Source organism: Ailuropoda melanoleuca, chromosome 4, assembly GCF_002007445.2.
Source record: "Ailuropoda melanoleuca isolate Jingjing chromosome 4, ASM200744v2, whole genome shotgun sequence".
Classification (NCBI taxonomy): Eukaryota; Metazoa; Chordata; class Mammalia; order Carnivora; family Ursidae; genus Ailuropoda; species Ailuropoda melanoleuca.
The window spans coordinates 43875220-43897111 of NC_048221.1; positions in this window are offsets into that span (position 1 = coordinate 43875220).

Here is a 21892-nt window from a genome sequence, read left to right on the forward strand (position 1 = left end):
GCATTAAGGAGGGCACCTGAAGTAATGAGCACTGAGTGTTGTATGCAACTGATGAATCACTGAATTCTACCTCTGAAATTAATAATGCAGTATATGTTAGTTAAATTTAATTTAAATAAAACATTAAGAAAAAAAGAATATAAGTACTTTGGCAAGGTTTCTGTGCTATTAATTGCTGTAGCCCCAGCATTGACACTGGGGCCTGGCACATTGTAGTTGCTTAATAAACATAAGTTCATTGGATCTGAAGTTCTGTATGGAATGACCTTTAGTATGCCTGGATTTGATCTCAGCTTACTACCTTAGACAAGGAACTTAATGTTTCAAAGTAGATTTACAAATAGATTCAAAATAGAACTTAATGTTTCAAAATTAACAAAATATATGTTAAATTGAGGCAATAGTACTTACCTTATAGCACTATCATAAGAATTAAGAATACTCTGAGTAGAGCATTAATATAGTACTTTGTACATAGGAGTTAATCAATAAATGGCAGGTATTTGTTTTCTAGACTAAAAATGAGATTTCTTGCAATTTTATATACTTTACCAAATCTATGATAATAAAGTGGTGTGAATTTTTTTATTATAAATGCAGTTTTGACAATATAGCATTTCACATTTTTAAAAACTATGTAAATTTTAATTGTAGCAATCAGCAGTTCATATAGTAGGAAACTATTTCTTATGTTTAACCCTCTACCATTAATAGTTAAAGACAAAGAACTTTTCAAAGACACCCTGAAATTGTTTGGTTACTGAGAGAACAAAAGCTCAGGAACTATACTATTTTAAGAGAAAAATTTGTTGCTCTCTTATATTAATGCCATCTTCATTAACTAATACCACCAGATACTCTATAATTACCATTCAAAGAAAACAGATGGGCTCTGGGTTAGATAGCCAATTTTCTAAGTTGATCTACCCATAAAAAGAACTATTGTGAACCATTTCTATAATAGAACAGTAGATTTACCATTTATATATCCAATTACAAACAAGAAAGCATCTAAGACCAGTAACAAGGTAACACCTTTAGACAGAATAAGGAAACAGAAATCACTGAGGCTTTCTGAGCTCAATTTCATAATTTGTATGGGCCTCTAACACTAATTAAAGCTGACCATCTCTACTTAAAATAACAGTAGCACTCTCCCTGGCCAGTAGATAGAGGTATTTTTTCTGTTTGCAGTGGTGCGCTAGGTGGGTAATGGCTAACCATGTCCTTCCTGTTCTCATGCATACAACCCTGGCTTCCCTAGACTTAGTTGGCAAGTATATTATCCATTTGCTTACCACAGATGATATTAAATGTCATCTCTAGCCTGGAATTAGAGAGAAAGCACAAATATTAATCATGAAGATGAGGCTGCAAATCTAATTTTGAAGAGCTGGTCTCAGGAGGTGACCCAATATATGCAATCTGCATTGAAGGACATCTGTCACATGAAGCTTCCCCAATCTAGACTGCAGTTTCCAAATTTCTAGCATTAAAGATGATCTTATCACTTCTGGTAATTCCTGTTTAAAATGTATGTAATTTACTTATCCTTGAACCCAATATTTATTGAGCACCTTCATCAGATCAGTTGCTGCTGATATGGCAATATACAATAGTCCTAGGATGATTAACATATTATCTCATGAATGCCTTGGTGTAAATCTGCTTATTAGAAAAATGTCCTCTGCAAAGGGTGGAGAGCAACGAGTGGGNATACAATAGTCCTAGGATGATTAACATATTATCATATCATGAATGCCTTGGTGTAAATCTGCTTATTAGAAAAATGTCCTCTGCAAAGGGTGGAGAGCAACGAGTGGGAAAGGGAAAAACTGATAAGCATTTAGAAGCTGGAGATAACTGTGGTACAGATTAATGAGAGCTTTTGGTTGCAAGTAATGTAAAACAATCTGATCGATCTTAAGATATTATCTTTTCAAAGAACCACCTTTTGGTTTTGTTAATTTTCTGTATTATTTTTATTTTCAATGTTATTGATTTTTCCTCTAATTTTTATTATTTTTCTTCTGCTTGTTTAGTAGTAATTATTCTTCTTTCTCAATTCCCTAAGGTAGAAGCTTAGGTTATCTATTATAGATCTTTCTTCTTTTCTAATATATGTATTTTATGCTGTAAATTTCTCTTTAAGTTCTGCTATGCTGCATCTATAATTTGGCGGGTTGTATTTTCATTTTCAGCTAGTTCAAAATAGTTTCACATTTTTCTTGATACTTTTATGTGTGTGTTATTTTGAAGTGTGTTAATTATTAAGACATTTTGCAATTTCCCAGTTAAGCCTCTATTATTGATTTCTAGTTTATTTCCACTGTGGTCTGAGAAGATACTTAGTATAATTTGCGTAAATTTGTTCAGGTGCATATTAATAGTCCAGATTGTGGTTTTTCTTGATGAAAGTTCCATGTAAGTCTGGATAGAATGTGTATTCTGCTGTTGTTGAATGTAGTATTTTATAGATGTCAATTAGATCAAGTTGATTGATAGTGCTATTGAGGTCATCTATATCCTTACTGATTTTCTGCCTACTTGACCTATCAATTTCTGACAGAAGAGTGTTGAAGTGTCCACTATAATGGAATTGTCTATTTCTCCCTTCAGTTCTGTTTTTGCTTCATGTATTTTGACACTCCGATTACATGCATAAACAGTGAGAATTGTTATGTCTGCTTGGAGAACTGAAAACTTTGTCATGATATAATGCCCCTTTTTGTCCCTGATAATCTTTCTTGTTCCAAAATCTGCTTTGTTTGAAATTAATATAGCTATTTCAGCTTTTAAAAATTAGTATTGGCATGGTATATTCCTTTACTTTTAACGTATTTAAGTCTTTACATCATAAGTGGATTTCTTGTAGATGCATAGTGTTGGGTCTTGTTTTTGTTTTGTTTTGTTTTAATCCACTCTAACAGTCTCTGTCTTTTAATTGCTGCATTTAGACCATTCACATTTAAAATGATCATTGATATAATTTCTACTATTTTTGTAACTGTTGTCTATTCATTGTATTTGTCCTTTGATACTTTCTCTCCTGTTTTTCTGTCTTCCCTAGTTTTAACAGTATTTTATATGATTCCATTTTATTAATCGTTTAGAAGATCAATTATATTTTTTTAAAAGCATTTTTGGTGATGACCTAGAGTATATACATTTTATAATTTTTTTATTTTGGTAAATTATACACAACAAAATTTACCATTTTAATCATTTTTAGGTATAAAGTTCAGTGATATTAGGAAATCCCCAATGAGGATTAACCACCATAACCAACTATCTCCAGAACTTTTGCATGTTCCCAAACTAAAGCTCTGTATCCATTGAAAAAATATACTTTTAAATTAATCTAAGTTCACCTTCAAATAACATTATACTGTTTCTCACAGTGTAACTTATAACATGATATTCCCAAATACACCCTCTTGTCCTGAGTGATATTTTTGTCATCCATTTCACTGAACCAGAGGCTATGATTATCAAAACAATATTACTATTCTTTCTCTAAACAGTTATCTTTTAGATAAGAATAAGAAAAATACAAGATTTTGTTTTAGTTTTAGTTATTCCTTCTCTAAAATTCTTCCTTTCTTTATATAGATCGAAGTTATTGACATTTTATTTTCTTTTTGTCTGAATAAGTTTTAAAAGTATTTCTTCTTTTGGGGGAGTTCCTTTTTTTAATTTAAGTTCAATTAATTAACATACAGTGTATTATTAGTTTCAGGGGTAGAGTTCAGTGATTCATCAGTCTTATATAACACTCAGTGCTCATTACATCATATGCCCCCCCTTAATGTCCGTCACCTAGTTACCCCTTCCCCCTAACTCCCCTTCCCTTCAGCAACCCTCAGTTTGTTTCCTATGATTAAGAGTCTCTTATGGCTTGTCTCCCTCTCTGATTTTGTCTTGTTTTATTTGTCCTGGGTTTGTTTCTTTTAGTAACCAGAATCATGCTGTATGCATTGTTCTTTGATGTGCTTGTTGGCGATGTTCTTAGCCTAGCACGTTCCTTTTATCCATTATGTATTCCACAGAATTAGTGTCACTGTTTGGGTTGCTTCATTCTGCTGTTATAATTATGCCCACTTTTGTGCACAAACTTGAGCACAGTGGCTGGAATTTGAGGAGAAGAGTGTTGGTTTGAGCCTTTGTCAATCTGAGGTGAAGGCATGTTGACTTGGCATTGAGCAGGTGGCAGGCTGTGCATGCTGACTTGGGCAGGAGGGCAGCTGGACTGTGAATTTGGGACCTACAGGCTGATGGCATCGTGTGTGACAGGGACATGGCTGGTTTTGCTTTTAACTTTTGTTTTTCTGGGAAACTCTATCTCTTCTTCTATTCTGAATAAAAGTTGCCGGATAGAGTATTCTTGGCTGTAGATTTTTTCCTTTTACCACTTGGAATTTAGAGGCTGCTGTCTTCTGGCCTGCAAAGTTTCTGCTGAAAAACCCACTGATAGCCATATGGGGTTTCCCTTGTATGTAAGTGCTTTCCTTTCCCTTGCTGCTTTTTAAAATTCTCTCTTTATCACTATTTTTGGCCACCTCATTTACTTTGTGTCTTGATGCAGACATCTTTGGGTTGGTTTTGTTGGGGGTTGTCTGTGCCTTCTGGATATGGATTTCTTTTTCCTTCCCCAGGTTCAGGCAGTTTTCAGCTATTGTTTCTTCAGACAAATCTTCTGCCCCCTTTTCTCACTCTTCTCCTTCTGGGATCCCTGTCATGCAATTGTTATGCTTGACAGTGTTGCAGAGTTCCTTGGGTCTATTCTCATTTTGGGTATCTTCTCCCCCTCTCATCTGCTCAGCTTGATTACTTTCCATTACTCTGTCCTCCAGGTTGCGGATCCATTCTTCTACTTCTTCTTGTTTCCTATTTATTCCAGGTGGTCTATTTTTATTTCCATTTAGCGAGTCCAATATCTCTAACTGGTCTGTCTCTACATCTCCTATCTCTTGGTGGAGGGTCTCATGGAGGTCCTGCACTCCTTTTTCAATTCTATGGAGTATATTTATGAGCATTACTTTAAATTTGCTATCAGGCATATTAATTATCTCTATTTTGTTTTGGTCTCTTGCTCTGATTTTGATATGCTCTTTCATTTGGGACATATTCCTCTGTCTTCTCATTTTGTCTATTGTTGTGTCTGTTTCTATGTGTTAGGAAAGTCAGCTACTTTGGAAGTAGGGACTTTATGAAGAAGAGGTCCTGTAGTGCAATGTCTTCTTTTCACCAGAAAATGGTGCTTCAGGGGTATCTCCTATGTGTGTTGATATAAGGGTGTCCTACTGTTGTGATGGAGTTGTGTTTGCCTTCAGTCCAGCCTACAATGGCTCTCTGCCTGTCGTGAGTAGAGTCTGGTGCCTGTGGTGTTAGTGGGTCAGTCCGGGGGTACCTTGGGCTTGATTTGAGTCAGACCAGAGATGAAGTAGCACCAAACTTTCCCTGTGTTGTCCCCTGAGAAGCTTTTGTTGGTGGGTGGGGCCTGCAGTCAGATTGGCTGCCTGCCCCAGCCCACTGCTGGGGTTGCAGTCAGACTGGTGTATGGTCATCTTCCCCTCTCCCTGGAGTGGGACTCACTTTGGAGTGGTGCTTTCCCTTGTCTGGGCTGCTTGCACACTGCCAAGCTTGTAGCACTGTTTTGATGGGATCTTGCCAGAGTGATCAGAGGGGGTGTATCCGCTTGGCTGTGGCCTTTTGTCTATGTTGGGCTGCAGAGAGTCTGTTCTGCTAGTTTTTTGGTTGCTTTCCGGGTTATTTATGCTCAGGTGGGTGTTCTTGAGGTGGCCATGTGGCAAGAGGTGAGCCCAGGGTCCTCCTGAAATTTCTTTCAGGGCAGGTATGCTGATGATAAATTCCCTGTTTTTGTTTGTCTATGAAAGTCTCTATCTTCTTTATTTTTGAAGGATTAATTTTGCTGGATATAAAATTGTAAGTTGTGGGGGGAGGCTCTTTTACTGGTAATATTTCACTCCACATTCCTGAACGATTTCTAACAAGGAGTATGCTTTAATTCTTATCCTTATTCTTCTATAGTTAGGTGTTTTGTTCCCCTGGCTTCTTTCAAAATTTCCTCTTTGCCATTTTCTGCAGTTTGAATTGTATATACCTAGATGTGGTTTTTTGCCACTTGTCTTATCTGGTGTTTTCTTAACTTCTGAGATATGTGGTCTGGTGTTGTTAATTTTGGACAGTTCTCATTCAGTATATTCAAATATTTCTTCTACTCCCTCTCTCTTCTTGTGACATCCCAATTACATGTTTATTATACTTTTTGAAATTGCCCACGGTTCTTGGATGTTCTTTTGTTTTGTTATTTTTTCCCTATTCCTTTCAATTTGGTTTCTGTTGACTTATCTTCAAACTCATGATTTATTACCTCAAATGGGTCAAGTGTACTAATGAACCCATTGAAGATGTTCTTCATTTCTGATTCTGTTTTTTATTTCTAGCATTTTCTATTGATCTCTTAGAGTTTCAATCTATGCTACCCATCTTCTTGCACATTTTCTAAAATTTCCATTAAAGCCCATATTATATTAATCACAGTTACTTTAAATACCCCTTCTACTAATTCCTACATCTATGTCATATCTGAGCCTATTTCTAACAACTGCTTTGTCTCCTCAAACTATCTTTTTTGTTGCCTTCGGCATGCCTTGTAATTTTTTGTTGAAAACAAGCATTTGCTGTATTAGGTAGAGGAATTTGAGGTAAAGAGGACTTTGCCATAAGGATTTATGGTAATAGGGCTGGGACTGTGTTGAATGTTTGTTGTAGCTATGGGTGGCAGAAGTTTCAAATTCCTCTAGTATTCTTGTTTTTGTCTCCCCTCTAGATTTTGGGTTTCCCCAAGTACACTTCCTTACATAGAGTCTGTATCTTGTAGCTCTTTCTTCTGTAATCCCCTGTTGTTATACTGAGACTTTGTTGGTATAGTGCTGGCGGTAGGGAGAAGGGAGATTTACAGTCTGATTAAATCTCAGTGTTTTAGTGGGCCTGAATCTTGAGGTTTTGACCTTCACAAATGTTTCTCCAGTGGTATAACTTCCCCCCTCCCATTTTTTCTTTCCCTGCCTATAACATTCTCAATCTATTTCCTTGAAGCTCGGACCCCCACTGAGTCTCTCTCTCTCTCTCTCTTTTTAACCCCTGAAGTAAGACCGGAAGTCTTGAAGACTCAGAACAAGAAGAATGCCCTTTCCCTTACTCAGATAAGCCTCCAGCAAAGTCTTTTTTCTGTGAGAGTAGATCTTTGTTGTGGGAAATGTACTGGGTGACTTTTACAATGACTACTTTTCCCCTGCTTCTGCCAGAGCCATGAGTAGATCTTTTTGGGATCTGCATCATGAGCATCTAGTGGGGTTCCTGGAAGTAAAGCTCCCGGAAATGTGGGTATCCCAAAATCTGTGTCCTTTAGGATTTTCAAGAAAGTAACTGATTATCGGTTTCCCTGCTTTTTCTTGTGGGGAATATGAAAATATGTCTCTCAAGCTTGTTACATATCAGAGTCCCTACCCCAAGAAATGAAGACATATTTATTTACTATATAACAAATTCATGGGATGGGCAAAGGAAGAGCTGTCTTGAGGAACCACTAGGACTAAGGACTAATGCTGCCAAGACTGATTCTATACATTTTAATTTCTATTATAACATCATTCTTCACTATTGCTGATTGCTGATCTGTTTTCTCCAAGGCTGTAGATAGCTCTGCCCTCATACCCTAACAGCTGTTACCCGACAAGAAAAGAACCTTCCTCTTTAGCTTAAAAAAAAAAAAAAATCTGTGCAAAGATTGTAATGGGATCACTTATTTCTTGTGCCCACAGCCTGAACTAATCACTGTAGCTGTGGAGGGGAGGGGTTATGACTGGTTTTGCCTGAACTATGTGCACACCCTCAGGGCCACAAAGATGGGACCATTACCAGAAAAGATAATGGAGATTCCTCCTACACATAAAGACAATCATTTTAGAAAAGGGAATATAAGAAGGAAAAATACAAAGGAAGGGAAAGTAGGGAATGGCTCATTGAAGGCAAAATTTACCCATTTCACATCTACTTAGAAACACTTTTTAATACTTTTGGATGCCTATAAGAAGAGATGATGTCAAATCTTGACTCAAAGTTCTTGATGAAGCAGATAACTGAGTCTATTAATCCGATAATACATTTAAACTGAGTTATTGTGTCAGGGACTTCCATTATGTATTTCATCTAGTTGTAAACTGTCAGAGTAAATCTCATGATGGGGAAGACCAAAGCTGCTTTCCTCTATTTGTCATTTTTATGAATTCTTAGATTTGATAATGGTTTAATCTGCGACTCAGGACAGAAGCCCAAGATGGTGATTTGACTATAAGCTTCTGTGCTCCCAATACCCCCAAATAAAAGTAAAAAGCCCCTAAAATTATAATTGTTGGCAGCTCAATCTGAATGAGATTGCTATTTTTTTTTATTAATTAATGTTTGCTCATTCAAGTTTAAGCTGAAATGACCTGATCTCCATAAAAAACTTTAAAAAATGAGCCGCAGTTTCCATAAAAACCTTCTGTAAAAATGATTAGAAGGGATATAAGATCTCTTTCTCTTAAACCCACTTGAACTCATTTAAGCAAAAGGGGGAATTTATAGCCTCACATTAAAAAATAAAAATCAGGAGGGCTCAGTCTAGGGGTTTGAATGGCATTAGGACCTGCCCTTGCTCCATGTCTTGATTTTACTCTTTGTAATGGGCTTTATTCTCAGCCCATTTTCTCATTAATTGATGTCCAGTGAAAGAGAAAGCATGCATTTCTTTCACAATTCTGACGAACCTAAAGGTTACAGCTCATTGGTTATGTTGAGTCACGTGCTCAAACCTTAGTCTTCCACTGTGCCAGCTGATGATTCTAATTGGCCAGGCAAGGTGATGGAGAATAGAGTCAATATTTGTAGACAGTCATTTAAAGTAAAGGAAGAGGTTGTTCCCTAGAATACACTTAGGGTTTTTCACCAGAATAGTAGTAATAGCGGTAACAACAAGAACATTAACAAGAGACATTTACAGAGTCTTAGTATGTATCCAGCACTCTTTGGGGCATTTTAAACTAATTTAATCCTCATAACAACCTCGCAAGAGGACTGGGAGGTTGAGTAACTTGCAGTAGTAGATTCAGTGTTTGAATCTAGGCAGTCAGGCTCCAGAATTAGTGTAGTTGACCACTGCTCAATATTGCTGCTTCACACACATGGGAAGTAAAACCTAAAGGGCAACCCTAGAAGGCTAGGGTACAAGAAAGGACAATGGTCAGTATCATTTCTTGGGAAGCATTTCTTCATTTTCTCTTCTATTAATTGTAGATTGTATCCTGATCCCAGACTGCCTGGTCTCTTTGGACAATAAACACATCTATAATCAAAGGCTAAAATCTTGGCTTTCAATTTGTGTTCACCATTTTGGCCTTGTATCTCTAGTCTCAGCTTTACTAGCTGGATCTCTAAAATAAAAATTAGGTTTGAGGTCAACCTTTGTTAATACATTTAAATCTATATCGGTCTTATTCTATTTCTCCCTTGAAGGAAAATATCTCTATTTTACAAATATGTAGAAGTCTCCTGCTCCTCCACTCCCATTAACTCCATTTTGTTTCTCCTCAAACCCCACAAGAAACCCCACTGAGTTGGACATCTGGAAATCAATTTCACCCTTCATGGCTATGCAAGCCACCTACAGTGCCCGTTGACAGCAGATGAGTTTTAAGAGAATCCCAAAGAGAATTTTCACTGGCAAAGCAAAACAACTTGTTTCAACCTTTTAGAGATAACTTGTGGGGTTTATGGGAAAAATGGCTTAAGAAAATTTAAAGTCAGGCAAGTCAATGGAAAGAGAGAAAACATTTGGAATTCCAAATTAGAAACTCTGGTTAGAAACTGTGAATAACATAGTTTGAAGGAAAAAAAAAATCTTGAGGAATTCTGTCAAAAATATTTTATACATATGCTTGAGTGTGATTATTTATTTATTTATTTGATCTATTATTGGGTTTAACCAGATATTTTTCTTCCTAATGTGGTTTATGTTGTGTAACAACCTAAAACCTGATGGCATAGAAACCCTGAAGGCATTAAAGCATCTCTTATTTCTCATTAGTCTGCAGGTTGACTGGGGACTGGCTCATCTAGGCCGGTTGGGCCAGGGATGGCTCTGCTCCACAAGTTCTTCATCCTCCTCTTGGAATTAGTGGATCAATTTGGACATGCCCTTCTCAGGACAATGGCAGAGATGGCAGAGAGCATTAACCAGCTGTGTAAGTGCTTTTCAAGCTTCTGTTTGTATTATGTCTGTCAACCTTCCACTGACCAAAGCAAGTCACATACAAAGGCTGGAGTCAAGGCACGAGAAGTATACATACTGCAACATTACACAACACAGGGATTAGATACAAGGAGTGGTAAAAAATTGGGGCCTTTAATGTAATCTACCATACCCGATCACTCAACCGTTGTTGATTAGACCTCTAGGGGTGGTAGCTGACAAAAGATCAGTACTAAAAAATCTTTTAAGTTGATCAGGGGCCCACCCATGGCTGAAGTGAGCTGATCAGATACTGGCAATAGCAAACACCTATTTCATGCTTACTAGATGCCAGGCATAATCCTCACTACTTTACATATGTTATTCAATTTTCATGACGGATAAGTACAATTATTATCTCCATTTTAATCATGAGGAAACTAAAGCCCACTGAAACAAAGTAACTTGCCAGCTGATAAGGAGAAGGGCCAGGATTCAAACCTGGGTAGTCTGGCTCCAAAGCTCATGTCCTTAACTACTACATTTTTCCCTCTGGGAGAAAACTGGAAGGAAATTGCAAAATAATAGTGGAGCAGAAGTTATAAGGATGCCATGGTAAGCCATACCCACATATAAGAAGGAACCTAAGAAAAAGCATGTTTAAGAAGGAATAAGAAAGCATGCAGAGGTTGAAGAAATTAGTAGGGAGAGCCAGGAAGAGAACATAACAGATGAAAAAAAAAAGACTTAAAAATCCTAAGAGCTAGGATGAGTAGCAAAGGGAGAAGAAGGTGGATCTAGCTAGCACTGCTTGGGAACTGACACATTTCCAGTTCCCAGTTCTGGATTTCTTCCAGAGAAAGCTCTGCTCAATCATGATTTCTGAAGTGTAAGAAGTAAAAGCAGAACAATTGTGGTGGAATATGACACATCTTCCATATGATGTCTTTCTGGAGCATTTCCTTCCCATTCTCTGCTCTGAGATGAGCTCCTTTGAACAATCAGGATCCTTAGGAAACAGTTTTAAAACACTGACACAGAATGAAGGTCAGCAAAATTTTTTTTTCAGAAGAACAGCATTTTAGGCACCATCAGCTTTCACAAAGACCCAGAGCTGTCACCGTAGTATGAAAGCATCCATGAACAAGATGTAAATAATTGTGCATGGTTGTGTAAAACTTTAGTTTTAGTGTGGACACTAAAATTTGAATTTCATACCATTTACACACGTCACAAAATCTTAATTTTTTTTCACCCATTTCAAAATGTAGAAAACATTCTCAGCTCACAGGCCGTATGATAACAGGTGGTGTGCTAGATTTGGCCTTTGGGCTGTAGATTGTCGAGGCCTGAACTAGACCTTTTGTCAAGGGACCCTGGTTAAGAACTCTGCTCTTGCTTATGTATAATAGAACAGGGATGGTCTCAGATACATGCTAAATGGGTGTGTAGTATATAAAATATGACTTCCATACTTGAGGTGGCTTAACTCTGTCCCCTATCTGCTAAAATTTTTCTTCTACCAACTCAGACACTTGCTGCCCTTTCAACCCATAACCTCTTTTATTCCACAATAAATAAAGAGATTTAAAAAGCCATCTGAAATTCTACAGGTATGATATCCTTTTTTGAAAGTAAGGTTTGACCCAAGGGGCTCAGGGGGGAAAATCTAAGCTTTTCCATTCTTGAGGTTTAAAGATTGTATGACAGAGACAGAAGAAGGTGGGGGCACCTGAGGGAATGTGGTAGGCCTTGTTCTGGGCCAATGATGGTGCCAAGTCCACAGAAGCTTCCTGTTTGAGTTCTGGAACTGTATTGCCAACTTTCAATATGCCCAATGAGACAANTATGCCAATGAGACAATGGAGCAAGCCTGGTTGATGGAAATCTAACCAACTCCTGACAACTCTTTTCATATAAAGTCTTTTAACAAGTGCTTCTGGACCATCTGTGGTTTTTTCCTCCCCATTTGGAGCTAATAAACAGAAAGACAGGAAATGAAAGAAGGAAGAAACTCTCCAGAAGGCCCCAAATGTAATCAGCTTCAGAGCAATTAAGAATTGAGACTATATTTTTATTATCATCTAAATCCCCTTTGAGGTTGATGATAAAAGCTAATTCACTTTGGCTGTATCTTTAATGCATGGGACATTAAAAAAAAAAAGTCATTTGCAGAAGAAAAGCAAAAGAAGACAAAACTTCTATTTTGATTGACCACGATCTGTTAATTGCTTGACTGGTCAAATTAAGTTAAGTATCAAGTCAGCCAAGTCAAGCATATTTCCATAGAAGGAACCACAGAATATATAATAGCAACTGGATGGAAGTAAATCAATCCTCCCCCAAAATTTCCACTCCCTTGCTTCCTTCTACAGAAGCACCTCACAATTCAACTTCCCATCCTTGAAAGGATTGATTTAATCTAAGCTTTGCTTTTCTTCTTTGACTGGGTAAACCCCTGAATAAACTTCTCTATATTATCTTTTCAAATGTATCATTGAACTTGGAAAAATAATGGTAATTTGTGAATGCTTCATCTCTTTTCTTTCTCTTCTTTCCTTTTTTTTTTCTTGTTCTATTCTTTCTTTTTTTTTTTAATAAGATTTTATTTATTTATTCGACAGAGATAGACAGCCAGCGAGAGAGGGAACACAAGCAGGGGGAGTGGGAGAGGAAGAAGCAGGCTCCTAGCGGAAGAGCCCGATGCGGGGCTCAATCCCACAATGCCGGGATCACGCCCTGAGCCGAAGGCAGACGCTTAACCGCTGTGCCACCCAGGCACCCCTGTTCTATTCTTTCTTGCTTGCTGCTGTCACCCTCGTTTATGTGATATTTGCGAGTAGCAGATCTGGTTTAATGAAAACATGGGTCTAATGACACAGGAAAGTGGTAAGGGAAAAAGTGCATATCTTAGAATCCTTCTCTGTTGAGGAATCAGCAGTTATAGCGAAAAATCGTATTTTTGCAAACTCTAACTAATAAAGTGCTAAAGAAAAAAAATCCTAATTCATGATTTTCCTTGAAGCTGTCATTTGGTTTCAGTGGGTGGTCAGGAAGTGAAGTACAACACAGGAGTGTGTTGTGTCTCAGCGAGTCTTCCCTTTGATCAAGCTTTGAGCCCAGACAGGAAACAATATGCTCATTGCTTTACTGCCATTGCGGATTGTTCATTAGTTTTAATTATTTTCTAAGTTCTAGAGGGAGCCATCAAAAAAAAAATTAATCATGAAAGGAAGGCAAGGCAGCCTTCTGTGATCATAAAAACACATAAAGCATTTTGGATTATGGACATTTTATGATTTACGCTCAAACTTGAACTGAAGGGGCATATGGTACATCAGTGTTTATTAAAAAAACATGGGGATTTATGATGAATCATAAGTTTTGCCATAAAATAAAATAATTTGCCTTTCTATTGTGTTTTTAAAGTCAATTTTGTGAGTATGTGTGGGGGGAGTCTTTTACTAATTTTGACCCTGCCAGAAAAATAAATTAAAAAAAAATAACATCTCTATGTTAGGAGTGATTTTGAAGATTGGCCAATATGTAATGTTTGCATTTTCACCAAGCATTCCTACCAAGCTTCGGGAATCGTCTTTGCTGGAGCAGCCTATTCCATTCTGGAAAGTTGAAAAATTTAGAACCCGGCGTCTCCATGACCTCACGTACTCACTGAGCACCATGGTTGCATGAAATAAGCACTGCCTTTCAACCATGACAGCCCTTTAAGCGATGAAGCAGCTATTGATTGAGGCCCTTTATATCTTCTGAAGTGTTTAAGATCGCAGGTTCTGGAATCCAATGGCTCAGGTTCAATCCAGGATTCTGTCACTTATTAGAAGCGTCCCTGGGCAATTATTCAGCCCTAGTAAGCTTCGGTTTTGGCCTCATGAAGATGGCGGTGAAGATGAAATGAAGCTATGATCTAAAGTGCTTGACAGAGAGCTTGCCAAATGGCAAGTGCTACCACTATGGCTGTGTTTCAGCATGTCCTCATGTGACACGATTTTAGGTCCCCTCACTATTTGGGTGACCAACCTGTCCTGATTTTAAAAGTGAAAGCACACATTCTGGAATCTTTCAGTGTCAGGCGACAGGGATGACTTGGCACCCTACACCCACTGTATTGGTTCCTCACTTTAGGATTTTTCTGCCACAATTAAAGTGCTTTTAAGATGTCCCTGGAAAGACCTGCCACATGCAAGAGTCCACTTACAATGCCAAGGAATGTGCCAGGGGGTAGTGCGTGACCCACTCTTTGTTCAAAACTTGCTTTCTTTTTCATAACTGGTGTCTTTAATGCTATGGCCTTGGCTTCAGATTTGGGCTCATCTAGTCTGAGCTTTAAGTGCCTCATTATAAAACTTCTGATTTAGTCCCTCTCTTATCCATCTACCATTACAAGATGCTATATCCCATATCACAAACAGAACTCTTCTGTGCTTACCTGGCACTGAGTTGGCATTTCCCTAGAGGCTGTCTCCACCCTCTCCTCTCCATCACCCTCCACCAAGTCACAGACACAGGCTAAAAAATCATTGAAAATCAATTCCTCTTCACCCTTAGGTACTGGCTTTTTGACCATTGAAAAGGGTACTGCCCTCTAATTCCCACTTTGCTGTTATCAGTCTGTAATCATATTATGAAAGAGCTTGTTGATGCTTTTCTGGAACTTTAATACACTATTTCTCTTACATTTTTTTTTTCTCTTCTAGAAAATTTTCAAAAAGGAAATGAATTTGGTCTGGCATAGTGGTTGGTTCCTCCTTACTTTTACAACAGCTCCAGAACCATCTCAATACTTGTTGCAATGTATATGCTTCATAAAAAGACAACAACGGATTCAGACATTTTCCTTAATTGCCAAGGATAAGGACATTTGTCTGTTTAGAAGTGACTACTCAAAGCAGGAGTTAATTAGCATCTCTTGGCTTAGATGTCCCAAAATTCCCCATGGAAAGCTATGGTTGGTACTTCCTTCATGCAGTGTTGGAGTGTCCACAAGCAAAAAGTCTGCACCATATTAATCTCAAAGGTCTTTATATGCTCCTTGCCTTCCAACTACCCTTAAGATTCTGGCAGTGAGCCACCTACTCACTAGGTGCAATTAATTAGTAGAAAACATCCCTAGCACATTCCTGAGTGCTTCCTGCCAGGCTTAGGTGAATCCAAGATAAATTTCTCAGGCACAGTCTGCTTCTGCACAGCCAAGTTTCAGATCGACTTTAGGTTTCTTTTGATATAATAGTTGAGAAAAATTGCCTAAGATTATAATTAACACCAGTCACGGGTACACGGAATCCACTTTTCTCCCTTAAAATTCACAACTAGATTTGCTAATCTTTAGGCTTCTAAACAGTTTCCACATAGTTTATTCTCTTTTGAGCCTTGGGGTGTTTCAGATTCTCCTTCTCAAATGGAACTTCTCATGTGGAACACAACTGGGAGTTCCAGAGAGTTGGTAATACATTAGAAGTTATAAGCAGGTTTTAAGGAGGATGGAGCGCCTGGAAATCTTTATCCTTTCTGAACTTCTACAGAATGCACTTTCTAAAATCTGTATGCATTTTGTCTTTTGTTACATTGGAAACTCTGCAAAAGCAGCAAGTAGATTTAATTCATCTTTGTAGTCTATACAATCTTTAGCATGGGCTCTTAAAAATTGATAATCTGTGTGTGGGAGGACATTTTCTAAATAGAGAAATAAATCACATATACCCCTTAAGGTAAAAAAGGTGATTTCATTAGAACTACAGCTATCACTATGCTGAATTTCAGTTAGGTGGAATTCAAAGATACCACTGAAGGGAGTTTTTTGGTGGGGTTCTACAAAATGGTATGTGGTTCCATGTTCCTGCCCATTAACTGTCCACCCCTCCTGTCTTCCAGCATGAACAACGTTCATGTCAACAATTTCCATTTACATGGTGGTTAATTATTCACAAAGTCAATGCTTAGTTCTAATGTCAATTTTTTGAGGTAGATTTTCAATAATTCCATTTTACAGCTGAGAAAACTAAGGCTCAGTAAGAAAAGTGACTCTACTAAGGAAACAGAACAACAAAGTGCAGAACCAACACATAGTTGTGCCATCCCGGCTCTTTGTAATCATTCCACTTTCCTAAAGGATCTTCCTCCTGTAACTCTTGCCTTAACATTAGCAATTCTCAACTGGAATGTGCATCGGAATCACTTGGAGGGCTTATTAAAATACAGATTGCTGAATCCCATCCCAAAGTTTCTGATTTAGTAGGCCTGGAAGGAACCTGAAAATATGCATTTCTAGCAAGTTCCCAGGTGCATGATGCTGCTGCTGGTCCTAGGCAACACACCTTGAAAGCCAGTGCTCTACACAACATATTTCCCACATACCAGCTGGAGTGATCTTTCCTACAATCAAATCAGCTTAAGTGTCGTGCTTGCAAACAAGCTTCCTATTCCTTCTTACGTATACCTATTACAACAACCTGATCCCTAACACCCACCTATGAGGTCCTTTTTGATATGGTCCCTGACAATCCCTCTGTCCTTATTTCCTCCTTGTTCCCTGAGCCTCTTTTCTTTTGCTCAACTCTCAGGCTTCTTCCCACCTCAGAGCCCTCTGAAAGGAGTAGTCCACTCCAAATATCTGAATGTCATGTCTTCTCCTTGTCATTTAAGTGTCAGCTCAAGAGGAGAATCTCCATAGTCTTTCCCTGATTTTCTTGTTAAGAGTTGACTTCCCAGTGACTAATCCTATTGTCTCATTCTTATTTTCCTATTTGTTTTACTTCATCGTTTTCTATTCCTACCACCAGAATGCAAGCTCCATAGAAACTGAGCTGTTGTCTGCCCTATTTAGCACTCTGAACTCTGACTAAAACCATGTCTAGCGTATGGTGCTACTCAATAGATATGTGATAAATGATTGAAGGAGCCTCCAAAACTCTCTTAAAACCCATGAAGTCCTTCAGGTTAGTAACCCCATCAAGATCCCGGGTCTCATACCTTGTGAATCTCTAAGGATCAGTGGTCAGTTCCATTAACAGGACAACTTGCTTTGCTTTTAGAGAAATGGAAACTATATGAGACAAAGGGTATCTTGCCACTGTGCTAATTTGAAACAAAGTGTAGGTCCTAAATACAGTGACAAGTAGAGCTACAGAACAGATTTTCCTCACTATTTAACTAAAGCAGGAAACGAAATCCGTAAGGAGCTAAGGAATCTTGAAAGAGATGGGAAATTGACTGTAAGTACTATTTGTAAATACCTTTAGACTCTATTGCTGATTCCAGGCATTGGACTAGGCTACACTCAGGAATAGGTACAATGGCCACAGAAGTGTGGTGTGTGTATAAATAAATATTTAGGCAAAACATCTGTGGTCTAACTTCCTTTCTTTTAGGGAAAGTCCCAATCTTTCTTCTCAGTATATGAAGATCTGGTGGAGATTTCCTTTGCCTCCAGCTCAAAGGCAGGGCATGTGCCCCAGGCCTGGCCAATCACATTACTCCATTCCTCTCACTAGTGACCGGTTAAGCTATACACAACTGCATCATGTTGGGACAATGAGAGTGCCATCTATGAATTGTCCTAGTGCCATCAGGAAATATGCAATGATGAGAAAAGATTGGAGACTTGTCACCTTGTCACTGCAAGGAGAGAACCCATATGGGAGTAAAACATAGAGTCTAAACCACTCTGGTTTAGTCCCTGGATCTAGCTGTGCCTGAATCTAACACTTGAATTTCTTACTTAGGCGAACACATTATTTTACATTTGTACTTAAGCACGTTTGAGATACATTAGGTCACTTACAACTGAAAGGATGCTAAGGGATCCAGCGTATCCCACATGTCCTTATGAGACTCCTCCCTGAATAGTTCTGCTGCGCTGTGTTATTTTTCTGTCAACACCTAGTTCAAAGGCAGTTGGAACCACCCACGACACTGCACTCAAGCTACTGTGAATCTGAAGCCTACACACCATTGCAGAAAATGTTATTAATAACAATCCCTCCATTTCTATGGAGTTTTCTTCCAAAGAGTTCAAAGAATCTAGTATATATTTCTTCTCTCTTCACCTTGTTTCTGCAATGGAGGAAGAACACAAATACTCCCCACTCACGTGACCTTGGGCAGTTACATTGCCTCTAGGAGGGCAGTTTCCTAAAGTGTGAAAAACAAGGGTAGGGAGGCGAGGTAGGAGTTTTAGATTTGACATTTGATGAGACTCTAACACAATGTGAAACAATTACCGTCGTGACTGCAGGCTTTTGCAAAATAAAACGTTGGTATTGAATACTATTGTCTGCAAGCAAATTCTCAGAAAATACGTTCTAGGTCACATCAGAACCTTTCAATGCCATTCAGAAGTATGGAATACTCTCATGCTTCCCAACTGATCTCTTATCTAAAAGGAGAAGATGTACTGAGGCAGTTTCAAGAGATCCACTTGCTCTATTTTACTACCAACTTCTATAGGGAAATAACATTGTCATTTTACCATAAACCATGGGGCCTTAGCCAGCATAATATGCCCAAGAGAGCAGCTATGAATTACAGATGCCTTCTCAGTTTCCCAAAGCAAATCTGACTTAGAGAAAGATGAGTTTATGTGATCCACACTTGTGAAAAAAAAATCTAAATCATTCCTTCTTAATGGATTATATAATTCAACTGATAATCTGCCTTATGCCACCTTATTCAAAGCCTTTGGAGCCAACATAACTCAAACATGAGCAAATAAACTGCCACTGGACAGATAAGGAACTTGTGTCATCATTAATTAGCCGTTTTTTGAACATTTGCTCTTGCAGTGTTGATTAATATGTTTTCTTAATGGAAAATATAAAACAGACATAGTTCTTGCTTCAAGTAATAAAGCAACTCATTTGAGTCCATGGGAGACACCAGGAAAACATTCCAAGGAAACATTTAAGTATCTGATAATTGATAAAATAGAATAAAAATGACAGAGAGAGCTAGATAGAATTAATGACAAAAAAGTGACTGGAAGAAGTGAGTTTATCAGGAGATTTTCTAGAAGGTAGGGAGTAGGTATGTATTTGGGAGTATTTAAAGAGATGCATGCTGTTTTATGAATGGTGGAAGCAGTTTATAAATGAGGACCAGAAAAATAGTATCATGTGGCATGTTTGAAGAATATTTCATTTTACTCTATATTAAATATCAGCAAAGTGAATAGGACATCTTTTTTAAGAAGTGATGTCTAACAACAATGGCAGTAGTAGTTGTGTTTTTATTTAGTGAAAGTATGCCCCAAAGCCCCAAACATTACATGGGACAGACTCAGAGTAAAAGGAAAACTTTTTTTTTGTTTTTCTGGAATTAAAATTTAACAGAGCATCCTGTATTTTCATTGACTAAACGTGGAAACTCTATGTAGAAGAATCTTAGCTGAAGTCTGCTTTTTCTTTTTCTTTTTTTATTTTTATTTATTTTTTTTTAAAGATTTTATTTATTTATTCGACAGAGACAGAGACAGCCAGCGAGAGAGGGAACACAAGCAGGGGGAGTGGGAGAGGAAGAAGCAGGCTCATAGCGGAGGAGCCTGATGTGGGACTCGATCCCGTAACGCCGGGATCACGCCCTGAGCCGAAGGCAGACGCTTAACCGCTGTGCCACCCAGGCGCCCCTGCTTTTTCTTTTTAAAAGAGGGATTATAAAGTGTTGAAGATATGCCTGTCAACAGCATACAGCACTTTTATATACCAGGCCTTATCATGAGCACTTTGCACATTTTTTGACTCATTTAATCCTTATAAAAACAGTATCACTACTTTATCCTCTTTTTTCCAGAGGAAGAAACTGAAGCACAGAGAGATTAAATAACTTGCCCAAGTGGATAAGCCAACAATGGGCAGAAGCAGGATTTGAACCCAGACATTCTGGTTTAGAAGCTGTGCTCTTCACTACCACGTAATTTTGCCAGGCAAAGTCTGTGGCCACACAGTGTGGGAGAAAAACACTTCATCATGGCTCTTTTAACACAGAGTTTAACTATTGGCTCAGCCCTTCAAACCAAAAGCACAGTCCTTGGGGAAATGTAGCTCTAATCTTGAAGAGAGCTCCAGATAGCTCTCCCTCCTGTCTGGACAACATCTAGTAGCTGGCTGGTTCCTCACCTTCCCTTCCCTTCTACCCACCTCGTCTAAACTTCCCTGAGTGCCATTAATCCCCCTCCCTGACTGGCTTCTAATAGTCATTTAATGGTTCTATCACACGACAAAGAGGAAGCATCACAGTACACCATACCAACATCTGCCCAGACTCCTGCTTTGGCCAGGTGCTCTCCTGGCAGCGTAGTAAGTGGGAGGGCCCCTCGGGAGCTGAGTAAGGGGATATGCCACCCACAAGCATAATTTATTGCCAGGGACTCAGACGCTCGAGAGGCTAAAAGCCAATTCATTTTACACTATTTTATATCTGTCCAGATTTGTCCCCAAGATCGGTAGAGAGCTCCTGATATATTTTCAAATAGGAGCAAATATGATACAAATCTAAGAGACACATCCCTAGAATTCTAGAGAGAAATAATAGTATATATCACTGAAGGGTGCTTTTCATTGAATTGATGGCTCTAATTTGTATAACATAAATGAAAGCAAATCATAAATATGAATGTTGAGCATATTTAAAAATGATTAGGTCCTTGTATTGACTTATTTTGGCTTTTTATACCACACTATCAATTTGTGAAGTGTTTAAACATTTTACTTCTAGTAAGACATTTGTTTCAATGAAGTGATATAAAACCCTTCGTCCTTTCCTACTTAGAGCTGAGGAATAAGCCTATTTGTAATGACTCTTACATGAGAATTGTATTGAATAGTTTTCTATTGTAATCAGACATTACATGAAATTAGAAACAATAGGGGAGCAAAATCAATCAGCCATGGAGGAGGGATTGAGATAATAATGACTCATTTGCCTGGCTTGCTTTAGAAAATTAATAACAACAGAGGTAATTACTAACCTGGGAGAGCCAGACTCTTGATCATTCTTTAACACTTTAAACATGAAGTGCACAGAAACCCATCGCTGCAGGGCACATGTCTATTCGCTGCAGACAACAATGAACTGGCTCAGGTGGCTCAAAACTCACATCTTCCAGATTACTGGTTCTCAACTGGAGGTATCTTTGTCCCCAGTGGGACCTACGGCAATGGCAGGGAGCATTTCTAGTTGTTCCAGCTTGGGGCCTGGCATTTCTGGTTGTTCCAACTTGGGGCCTGGCATCAGAGTGTAGAAACCAGAGATGGTGCCACATATTTTACAATGTATAGGAGAGCCCCCAGGATGCAGAATTACCCACCCCCAATATGAACAGTGCCAAGGCTGAGAATCCCAGGCCCTAGGCCCTGCCTCAGAGTCACCAACTTCCTGGAGACAGAGTTCACAAGGCAGGTCATGAGAGCACCAAAAAAAGAGCAGCGATGACTGGTCCAAGAAGAATGGCTTATCTCCTGCTTCCCTTCGTTGAGGTCTCTATTCTGCACAAAAGGCTTGGCAAATCCCTTTATTTTCTTCTAGCTCTATCTGCTCTCCAGCACAGGGGCATATATCACAGCCACCTGGCTGTTGGCTGTAAGACAA